Below are 11,091 nucleotides of genomic sequence, written 5' to 3'. Positions count from 1 at the left end.
CCGGCGAGCCCCCCCACCCAGCTGGGCATCCTGGCCCGGGAGCCAGGGGAACGGTGGGGGTGGGGGCCAGCCTATCGCCCCGCTCGGGACAAGTGACAAGTGACAGCCGGGCTCCACGCCTCGGTTATCTCGGCGGGAAAATGGGGGTAGGAGCCCCATCTCCCCTCCCCCACGCCGCTGGGATAGAACAGGGGCCGGCGAGTACAGGCCTCTGATCAGGGCTGTGGTCCTGTTCTGCACGCGAGGCACCCCAGCCACTCACAGGCCAGCCGCCACCTCCTGGCTCCTGGCTCATCCCCAGAAGGCCCTTGAGCAGCCTCCTTCCCCGACTCCCTCACCTGTGGAGTGGGAGTAATCCGGGTCCGAGCTGAGAGTGTGCAAGGAGGGGGACCAACCCTGGGCTGTTGGAAGCCAATGTCCCTCCTGCGGCATCTCCACACCAGGGGACTCACTTTTCTCCTCACATTAGGGTCAAGTCCCCCATCCAGTGACTCGGTTCTCAGATGCAGACCTGGGATTGAAAGCGGCAAACATTCGTCCCCCGTTCTAGCCACAGGGAATGCTGTTTTGTCACTTTTGACGTTAAGTGCTATTGGCCCACGGTGTGCATGCCCAGGGTGGGGAGCCAAGGGCATAAACCGGGAGGCTGCTCACCCTTCTGGATTTTATACTCTTTGTTCTCATGGGCGCCTGAGGCTGGAGTTTTTCCAACTCTGACATCCTCCAGCTTGGATCAGGAGAAGTCTGAGAATCTGGAACGAGTGCTATGGTTGAGAAGCGGAGTGGCCAAGGGCCTGGGTGGTAGTGACCCTCCAAAAGTTCCAAGTTGCTCTCCAGATGAGAAGAGGCGCCACTCTACTTATGGTTCACATAGAATTTCTGTGCTGCTGGCTAACTGGAGAACTGAGTTCTCATTTGAAAACTGCTCCTCTCTAGCCAGATGACCTGGCACCAGCCACTCTGAACCCCAGTCTTCTCATCTGAGAAAGGCAGATAATCTTGCAGATGCAAAAATTAAGACATTGCCTGATGAATCCACCAGCTGTTAAAACAGTCCTGGCTGAAAGGGAGGAGCCCTTGCCAGGGCAGAAGTTGGGGCCTCCAAGGTTTTTTTCTCAAGGAGGGAGTCCCTTGGGTGGGAGCCGAGAAGTTCAGCTCCAGCATTGTCCCAGACTAGGAAGGGTCAGGGTGAGGCCAGGGGCCCTGGGGTGCTAGAGAACCGAAGGGAGCCAAGGTTCTCACCTGACTCAGGCAGGTGAGAGGGAGCAGAGGGAGGAAGTGGGGACTTCTGGGAGGAGGCAGGAGGGGGACTGTGGTGTGATGCTGGCCACACGATCACCCGAGGCCCCATTCCACAACCTCTCATTTGTCCCTCATTGCAAACTTTCGACTTAGGCATTCGAATGGGGAAAACTGAGGCTCAGAGAGGTGAAGTCGCTTGCCCAGGGTCACTCACTACACATGCTCCAGAGCCTGGACTCCTGTAGGCACTGCCTACAGTGGTGTGCTCCCTGTCCTCCGACTAGGAAACAGAGCCTCAGGGTGTCCCCATGCCTGCCACACCCTCCCAAGAGCTTCAGGCTGGTGGCACTTAGGAGATATCATCAGGAGGAGAGGTGGCTCAGTGAGAGCAGAGAGCTGGAGTGAGGGAGTGAGCTCACCATCTCAGGACAGCTTCAAGTAGAGGCATCTGGAGCCTCCATCTTTGCTTGCCGATAGCCAAGGCGCAGGAGGAATGTCTCAGGGGCGTAGGGGACATGGTTCATAGTGGTCCTAAAACTAGCCAAAATTTGTCTGAAATTTCTGATTTTACCTAGAAACTCACAAAAGTTTTCAACCTTTTCTTTAATAATAATAGTGGGATCCCCGACCCCTTTTTAAAAAATTTCCCCTCTCGGTCTTCTACCCGAGTGGATGCTTCAGGCCAGGGCAGCAGGCCGTGGTTCTGCTCTGTGGCTGTGTATGCCCGTGCGAGCACTGTGGACCACAGGCCCCCAGGGCTTGGGAGAAGAAGAGGGACAGGGCTGAGGTAGAGACCCTGCCTGTTGTCACAGTCTGGGGCCAGCCCAGCTTCTGCTCAGAGAAGTGCTCTCTTCTCTCACAGACTCATGTTCACACAGCCCCGACAGTCTCATGGCAATTCTCAGAGGCCCCTCCCCTCCCTTCGTCCTCTGAGGGTCTTTGGTCCATAGTGGTCACTATCTTCATGCCTCTCTGCTGGGCAGCCTACATTCATGTCCCCTGACCAGCACGACCCAGGGATTTTTGTGCCTCTCAGGAAGAAACTTGAGCACAGAGGCACCTGGTCCAGGGATCACCATGAACAGGGTCATTGGATGCCCAGGGAGGGTCTCTGGGCAGGTGGGGCACCTGCGCCAGAGGAGAGATCTGGGTGCTGGCTAGGGAGGCAGGAGGAAGGAGGGAAGGCCTTGGGGTGTCTGGGGGCTGCTGCCTGGCAGGTCCCTGTGCCCAGGCTAGGGAAGTTTCTTATTTCTCCTGTTCTGACTTCCCCCTTTGATTTATTATAGCCATGAAATGCTCTGCTCTCTTCTCTTTTCCTTGCTGTCCCCCGGGGCTGGAGGAACACAGGCCTCCCAGGCACCCGGCCTCAACCTTGCTGGACTCCCGTCTCCTTCCAAGGGCTGGGCCTAGGGGCCAGAAACCGAGGTGAGTTGGGCAGCAAGGGGAGGAAGGGGAGGGACCCATCTCTCAAAGGCAGGACCTTCAGGGGCAGGCAGCGTCTTGCCTGGGCAGAGAGTGAGGCAGGTGTGGATTTGGCAGCAGCAGGCTCCCTAGGGTGGTGGGGGTGGAGGGCTCTGGGTCAACGCCTCAGTAAGGCTTGGGAACAGGCCTTGTCATGTCTGAAGGCCTGGCAGCCCTCAAATGCCAAATAGTAGGTCACAGAATGGTTTCTCTGTGACCCCTGACCCCGTATTTGGATTAAAGGGTAGCCAAAGTAGGCCTGGCTTAGGCCCATCTGGGGATTGGGCTGAGAATCCAGAGGAAGGAAGGCCTGAGGCTCTGGTCCCCAGGTAGATTCTGGGCTCCTCCAGGTCGCAGCTGGACAGCGCTCTGAGGCCTGGCCCACGGGGGGGAGTCTGTCCAGCTCCTCGGCAGGCAAGGTGGCAGGAGCATTTCTCCTAGCCCCTGTGCGGTGCCTGTGGTAATGGGGCTGTTGGCGTTTTGCAATGGGCCGGGGGTGGGGAGGCAGTGCACACATGCTTCCTGTGGTGACTGAGCGCTTCCTGTTTTCTCAGGCGCCGGCCTTGCTGCTGCCGATGTGGAAAGAGGGGCAGCTGCAGCCAGGGCGGCTCCAGGCTGGGCACCCTGACCCTGCCCAGAGGAGCCTAAGTGGGCCCACAACCCCCCCAGGCCCCAGACCTGGGCAGTAGATGGCCTGAGTTCCCCCCACATGAAGCCCCTACCCCTCCCTTCCCCAACAGCTTCCACCAAGGGGAAGGGGCCAGGCAGGGCCGAGCAGTGGTCCAGGAGGCCAAAGGTCCAGGGGTGAGAGCTCCAGGCTGGGAGTCAGGGCACGTGGCTCTGGGCTCGGCTTTGTCTGGAGCTGAGCGCCGCTGGCCACCTCTCACCCACTCAGGCCTCTTTTTCTTTTTCTAGTACATGGCACCAGGAGGTGGAATCCTAGCCCATTTCTGCCCACTTATTGAACTTTACTTCCCAAGAGGCGAAGCTTTGGGGACGGCACTGAGGCTGGGCCTCCCAGGTGGGGTGTGGGGAAGACCTAGGGAGGGGGACTGGAGAGGCTGGAGGGGGTAGGAGAGCACATGCCAGGTGGGGGCCAGGCTGAAACAAGGCTTGGCAATGGGGGCCAGGACCAATGTGAACAGAGAGAGTGGAGGGACAGAGGGACATAGCGGGCGACAAGTTGATTCAGAAGGACTCAAACATGGGAGGAAGGTTGTAGGCAAACCTCAGGAAAGGGTCTGACACCCCATCAAAGGAAGACTGGTGGTCATGTGCAGGATGGGGGCAGGGCCAGGCTTCCCGTCTGCTAAGGGGATGAAGGCCCCTGGAGTGTGACACGGGGGGCCTTGGAGACCTGTGCCTTTCCCCACCTGTCAGTCTGCCTAGAGGGTCATCATTAGGGTCAGGTCTTGGGATTCAGTGCTGCCGTCTTCCTGAATCTGTTTTGTTTTGTTTTAAGCTGATATTGCAAGAAAGGGAGGGGAGATGACTTTGCTTCTTGTTGAGTTTGCTGATGGCGTCTGGCCTTTGGAGGAGGAACATCTTCGCAGAAAGGCCAAGGCCCAAGCAAGCCCCTGGGGCCTGACCAGTCCACTGATTGAACCAGCCACCCCCTTGGTCCAGGAGCTCCCCCTAAATCCCAAGATCTACCATCATAGCACAGGGACCGGGCCCAGCCAGAGAGGCCTCAGAGGTCCCACAGATCCTGAGGCCCAGGCTGAGGGGCCATTGGGCCAGGCTGGCCCTTACCATCCTGTGCCCGAGGCCAGCCTGAGTGCTGAGTCTGCGGCACAGCAGCTGCTTCTGGCCACAAAGGCCCAGTTATAAATAAGCCCCATGTGGCCAAGTCATCAATTCTGCAGAACTCTGGCCCAGCTGCATCACTTCAGTGACCACAGGTCGGGCTGCCCAGGGTGGACCCCAGAACCCACCCACCCAGGCCAAAGGCTAATAGGCTCGAAGCCTCCTTGGGTCCTCAAATTTCTATGTTTGAGCATCTGCAGCTCTTGAAACTTGGGCCTCCCTGGACACAGGCCACAGAAGGGACAGGGCCCATCCTGCCTGCACAGAGCCAGCAGCTATTTACAAACCGAAACCCGGAGAAGTGAAGTAGCTGTGGCCAAAGTGGCTCCAGGCCCCCAGCCCCCACTCCCACTCCATCCCCGGCAGTGCCCCCCCATGGCTTCCTCTTTCCTTCCCACACAGCACCCCAACCTCCTACTGCCTGGCCAGCTCTGGACAACCTGAAGCTACCCCATGGTGACCCCCAACCCCTTAGCCACCTGCCCAGGGCTCCCCTGCTCCTCTTTACCCCAGGACCCTGTAAGTGTGAGCTCCTTGAAGCAGCTCCCCGCCCCCGCACCACACACACTGGACCCAGCCCACCCCCGTCTGCACGAGGCACATTCCCACAGTTCTCAGTTCCCCTTCATGACTGGAAAAGCTCCAACCCAATGGGCGCCATGCTGCTGGCCCTTGCCTGAGGGCGGCTCCTTTGGGTGCCTTTGACCTTCACAGCAGACAAGTAGGGGGTCAGGAGATGGGGTGTGCTCCTCTGGTATCTGAGGGTTGCTTCTGGCGGGAGGCCATCACCCTACTCGTTGTCAGCCCCCTCATCAGGCAGGTGTGGGTTGTAGGCCCCTGTGCAGGGCAGATTGGGTGGGGACAGATGGACACGGGTGGAGACCACAGCTCAACACTGCTTAGGAGCTGGCGGGTCGGCTGGTGCTGCAGCAGCGACAGGGAGAGAGAGCATATGACCATCCCTGGTGGCAGTGTCCCTCGCGTTGACACGAGGTTGACAGTTCCCCTCCATCTGTATTCCCCTCAGAAAAGGCCTGTTCTGTCATCTCCGTCATAAGATGGAAACTGAGGCTCAGGGGGGACCATAGGTCTGCGGCTAAAGGGTCTGGACTGAGATTCTAGATTCCACAAGGAAAATCTAAACCCACGGCCTCCCTCTTCTGACACCTGGCTCCTCTGTGTACCTCAGTCTCTCTCCCAGAAGGGTGGACACTTCCCAGCACTGTGACAAGGATGGAGCAGAGGGGTCTGGAGCTCAGGCCTCGGACCCCAGGGCACATGGCCTTCCCTGGCCCTGCCATCAGTGCCCACTGGCCCCTGCCTTTGCCACAGGCCCTGCCCCATTCTTTCCCTCTGGCCACATCCCCGCCGAGGGAAACCCCTGGGTGAGCGCCTCCTGCCGCAGGCAGCTGGCCCATGGAGTCCCACCTCTCCTCTCTGAGCCGCAGATTTCAATCTTGTGAATTGTCACAAATACCTGGAGCCAGGCCGGTCCTGGGTGTGAGCTGTCTATACAGCTAGGGCTTGGCCCTTGCCCTTGGGGAACCCATAGTCCTATGGGGACTGCAGACAAGTCCTGTGAGCTTCAAGGGAGAAACTGAGGCCGTGGGACGCTGCCTGCGGGGGAGCGCTGCTATTGGGATAGGCCCTGAAGGACAGGAAGGAGTTCTCCAGCAAGAGCAGGGTGGATCGGGGCTCAGTGCTGAGTCACAGCCCCGTGCCTGGCTTCTCGGCTCCCATGGCCTGGAGGGCCGGTCCCTGCTGTGAACTCCTGCCCATCTGTCAAGGCCCATGGACATGCCATAGCACGACCAGGCTTCGCCTGGCCTGGTGGCTCCTCACCTCCACTTCTCTCCTAGGGCCTGGAACAGACCCAGAGGTCCTTCCTTGGTCCTAATACACTTGCCAGCCCCACCCGGCCAGGCGTCTGCTCCCGGGCTCCAGCCCCCGCTGTCCTCTGCTCCGAAAAGCACCGTTTCCCTTTTCTGGGTGACCACACACGCCATGCACAGGGAATTTCCATCGCAGCCTGCGGAGCCTCTGATTCACTCAGGCCCCTCATGCAGTTAACTCCTCCAGGTCTGGCCTCCTGCTCCAGCACCCTGGCTGCCCCCAGCCCTAGCCAGACCTCTGGGCCACTCTGCACTGACCTTGGGCCCCGTAGACTCCAAGATGAATTCGGCAACCATCTCAGTGGCCCACTAGAGTCCGCTCACCTCCTCCACACTCATAGATCTAAGGCAGCTTTGGGCCAAACTCAGGTTTGCGGGCAAGACAAGCCTGGGCTTAAATACTGATTCTGGCCCTTAGTCCCTGTGTGGCCTGGAGCACATGGAAGCACCCACCGTGAGCTGGTTTCTGTCTTTAAAATGGAGATAACTCCTGCCCGTGGCCTCTGAGCCTACGGCGGAACTCAGTAACTCTTAGTTTTTTTTCTTTTCAAAGAGCTTTGCTTGTCCTACCACAGGGTCCCTACCCCGGCCCTTCTCCTGGGCTGGCTCTCTCCTCCCAATAGCTGGTTGCTCAAGGAGGGTGAGAGAGACGTGCAGCCTTGACCCCCAGGGTGGTGGGGCCTTGTCCAGTGGGCAGAGAAGCTGTCTCAGGCCTCTGCTCTACCAGCTTCCTGGCTCCCCACATTTCTGCTTTTCCCAGGAGCAGTGGAGAGGCCTGGGGTGGGAGCTCCAAGGGGCTGAGGACTGAGATGCTGAGCCCTGGGGACAGGGCTGAGCGTCCTTCTCTCTGGCGGGCACCTGGTCACACACATACATCATACCTGCGTTCTCACGGGCCCATGAGGTGTGTCCCGTTATTGTTCCCATTTTGCAGATGAGGAGACTGAGGCCCCAAGAAGTGTCTTGCCCTCAGCCACAGAATGAGAGAGGAGGGTCAGGGATAGTATTGAAGGTCTTCAGAGGTGAAGACCGATCTCTGCAGGACTCAGTAAGCATTTATAAAGGCCAACCAAGGATGGACTTTAGTTCCAACATGCACTAATTGGAACCCTACTGTATACCAGGTAAAGGCTTGCACAGAGTAGCCTTTAGTTGACCTAGCACCACTCCAAGACCTGTAGAACAGGGTGCCTGAGCTCTGGAGAGAGGGACGAACTCCCCAGAGGCCTTGTGGCCAATCCCTGGGGGGAAGATCCTGGTGAGCATAGAGACCAGGGGACCTAGAGGGCAGAGGATGGCAGAGGGGGCTCCACAGAGGAGGGTCTGGGTGGGGAAGCAGCTCCTCCTCAGTGAGCTGGTGTGGTGCTGCCCGTGGTGAGCAGACGGAAGTCGCTGTGGGTGGCGGTGGGTTTGAGGTGCCGGAGGCTGAGTGATGTGGCCAGGAGGTGAGCGCCCCATCTGTAGGCCTGGTCAGCCCGAGACAAGGGTGTGGTGGAGGGGGGGCTTCAAATCCCAGCGCCTGGACTCTGAGGAGGCAGGACTCTGAGGAGGCAGGTGCTCTGGGGGTTTGTGCCTGGGGCTGCAGGGCTGGGGCACCCGAGAGGAAGGAGAGACTGAGGAAAGATGGGGCAAACCAGGAAGGGGGCAGTCTGAGGAGGCAGCCCGAAGGAGGTGAGCCTTGAAAGAGAGGCCCTGGGGTGTGGAAGGCCGTGGGCCTGTGAGCCAAGGCTGTGGGAGATTGAGAAAGAGGTTCTGGGAATGTTGAGCAGCGCCTTCTGGCTGGGGTGGGGTTGGGGCTGCATGGGGTGGAGGAGGGGGAGGCTGCCAGCTCCCGTGTTGGAGGCCCAGCGCAGGCTTAGAGGCTGAGAGCTAAGGAAGACTCCTGGGGAAATACCCGCAAGAGACCCACAGGCTTAGCTCGAGAACACAGGCCCTCGGGCCACTCTGCAGCAGCTCTGGCCCCACTGCCAGCCACGTGCCCTTGGGCAAGCCCCCTCACCTCCCTGGGCCGCATCTCCCTCATCTGTAAGGTGCCACTGATCAGGTCTGCCCCCCAGGAACAAGGGAGGAAGGAGCCAAGGCAGGTAGACAGTAGGGGCCAGCCTGGCTTGCGCTTCAGGAGCATCTGCCGTGGTTGCCAGCGAGGGTCAAGGTCTCAGGCAGACCTGAGCGTGCATCTCCCTGAGGCCTGGATTGACTGAGCCACTTCTGAGCCTCAGTGGCCGCATCTGGACCCGAGGGATGATCATGGCACCAGCTTTAGACTCGGATAGGAGCGATCGCACCCTGCAGTGGGCCCTTTGATCTTGGAGTTAAAACCAAATCCCACACTCCCCCCTTCGAGGTCCTACCCGACCTGGCCCTGTCTGGCCTCACCCCCTGCCATTTTGGCTCTGTTCCCAGGGACCACCACCTCACCCTCCTGGGACATGGGCGCTAGCTGGGCCCTGCTTGGAACTCTCCTTCCAGACACTGCCGGGTGCCCTCCCCCAGCTGCCTCTAGGGGTTGCTCAAAGGTGACCTTCTGGAGGAGGCCCTCCCTGGACAGGAGCGATCACACCCTGGGGAAGCAGTCCAGGCTTCTCCCAGCTGCGATGATCCCCCTTCCCAGCGTCATGGGATTCCTCGCTAGTGGCCATTACTTTCTGCATGCGGGGACACACGCCATCTACTGTGTCCCCGGCTCCTCTCCTGCCGGAGAGCAGGCACCCTGAAGGCAGGGATGCAAAGGCCTTCCTCCCCTGTCAGCCGGCATGTGAAGGCCCTGGCCAATATCTGCTGGCCATCTTCGTGCTCTAAGAAGCCAGCTGTGACCAAAGTTTGGGGAGCGCTGAGGGGCCCTAGTGACCCAGGCTGGGGCCCCAGGGTCCTTTTCCCAAGTGTCTCAACCCTGAGAGGAAGTTGCAAGACAGCCATCTCGGTGCACGCCATTTCCCTGCCCAGGCTCAGCTCGGTTGGGCCGACTTTCCCAGCCCTGGGCGTGAGGCCTGCGTTTTTGAACATGCGCTGTCACAGCTCCTGGGGGACGGTTCATAGGAAAATGGGAGGGGTGACATTTCCTCATTTCCCAGGTCTTTTAGGCCGAGGGTGAGGGGTCTGTGAGGTCCGGGGTCAGGTTCCCCTCTGTGGACTCAAGCTTTGGGGACGCCTGCCCATTTCCTGCTGCTTGCCTCCCCTGCAATTGCATTAGCACCCAGCCAACCCCCATTGGCCACCAGCCCAGTGGGGGCAAAGGGCCACCCCACCCCAGGCCTGCCTGGCCTCCGTGTCACTCTGCAGGTCACCCACTTGTCCAACAGGGTGGGGAAAGATCACCGACAGGCACTGCTGGTAGGAGGGTAAGAGGTACAATGTTATTAAGGTCATATGACAATAGCTATCTACTTACCGGTCTGTCATCAAGTTAGAAGTGCGCAGCCCTTCAACCTGGTGATTCAACTTTTGGAAATTTATCCCAAACATAAGCCTGTTATGTATAAACCTGCACGTGTGTAATTTACCGCATTTTATTGGTTGCAGCCTTATTTGTAGCAGCAGAAGACTGGAGACACCCACGTGCCCATCAATAGGGGACTGATTACAGAGATTATGACCCTGGAAAAGGGTCCAGCAATGAGAGTGAACACAGCAGGTTGTGACAGAAGAAGCCGGACCCCAGAGGCTGTGCACACCATCCTTCTCTTCCTCTCAAGACTCAAATCTGTTCAGATAAAAACTAAGCTACAACAGTTAGAGATGCTCATAAAGAAAAGTAAGGGGTGGGAGCGGAGGTGTAGCTCACGGGAGGGCTCCCGGCTGGCACGCACCCGACCTGGGTCCTGCTCAGTACCAAGCGGGAAAGTGTAAGGAAATAATTTCTAAAAAAAAGCTAGGACAGAAGTAAAGGGACGTTTGAGGTGCTCTGGGTCCTGGCAATCTTTTATTTCTTTTCCTAATTTATTTTTTAAAATTTTATTTTATTTTTTTTCATTTTTTTTTTCTTTCCCCAGTGCTGGGTCAAACCCAGGCCTTATATATGCTAGACAAGTGCTTTCCCATTGAGTCACACCTTCAACCCTTCTTAAGTTGCTTAGGGTCTTGCTAAATTGTTCAGAATGGCCTCAAACTTGAGATCCTCCTTCCTCAGCCTCCTGAGCTGTTGGGATTACAGGTGTGCGCCACCATGCCCGGCAATGTTTTCTTTCTTTCTTTTTTTTTGGTGGTGCTAGGGATTGAACCCAGGCCCTTGTCTATGTGAGGCAAGCACTCTACCAACCGAGCTATATCCCCAGCCCAACGTTTCATTTCTTGACCTGGATAATGTTTACATAGTGTTAGCTTTATAATTAAATTGTACATAAATATTTTATGTGCCCTTTTTTATGAATGTGTCTTTCATGATTTAAAAACCTCACAGCCTAAGGAGGGGACACACACTTATAGTTCCAGCTACTTAGAGACTGAAGCAGAAGGATCTCTTGAGGTAAGAATTGAGGATAGCCAGACAATATAGCAAGACACTGTCCCCCCCAAAACATCACAGCACAGATGCTCCTCTGCATCCTGGTAAACTAAGTAAAAAATGCAATTGTCCTAGCTCAGCAACACAGTGCACTGTAGCTCAGCCTTCACCCTCAAGATCCTGTGGTGACCGAGGACTGTAGTGGCTGCCACTGCAGCATCTGGAGAGTCTCGGATTGCGTATCACGAT

The 11,091-nt window shown here is 57.6% G+C and overlaps 1 long non-coding RNA gene across 1 annotated transcript; it reads left to right on the top strand.

The window, feature by feature from the left end:
- The first annotated feature begins 7 nt into the window (after positions 1-7).
- On the top strand, positions 8-10,747 carry LOC107135813. The gene is made up of 3 exons (XR_001502617.2): positions 8-146; positions 2,529-2,667; positions 9,921-10,747. It is a non-coding gene; the product is annotated as an uncharacterized LOC107135813 (long non-coding RNA).
- Positions 10,748-11,091: the final 344 nt, after the last annotated feature.

The sequence above is a fragment of the Marmota marmota genome, unplaced genomic scaffold, assembly GCF_001458135.2.
Source record: "Marmota marmota marmota unplaced genomic scaffold, marMar, whole genome shotgun sequence".
In the NCBI taxonomy this organism is placed as follows: domain Eukaryota; kingdom Metazoa; phylum Chordata; class Mammalia; order Rodentia; family Sciuridae; genus Marmota; species Marmota marmota.
Note: the sequence above shows the minus strand (reverse complement) of the source record. Positions and strands in the feature narration are given on the sequence as shown.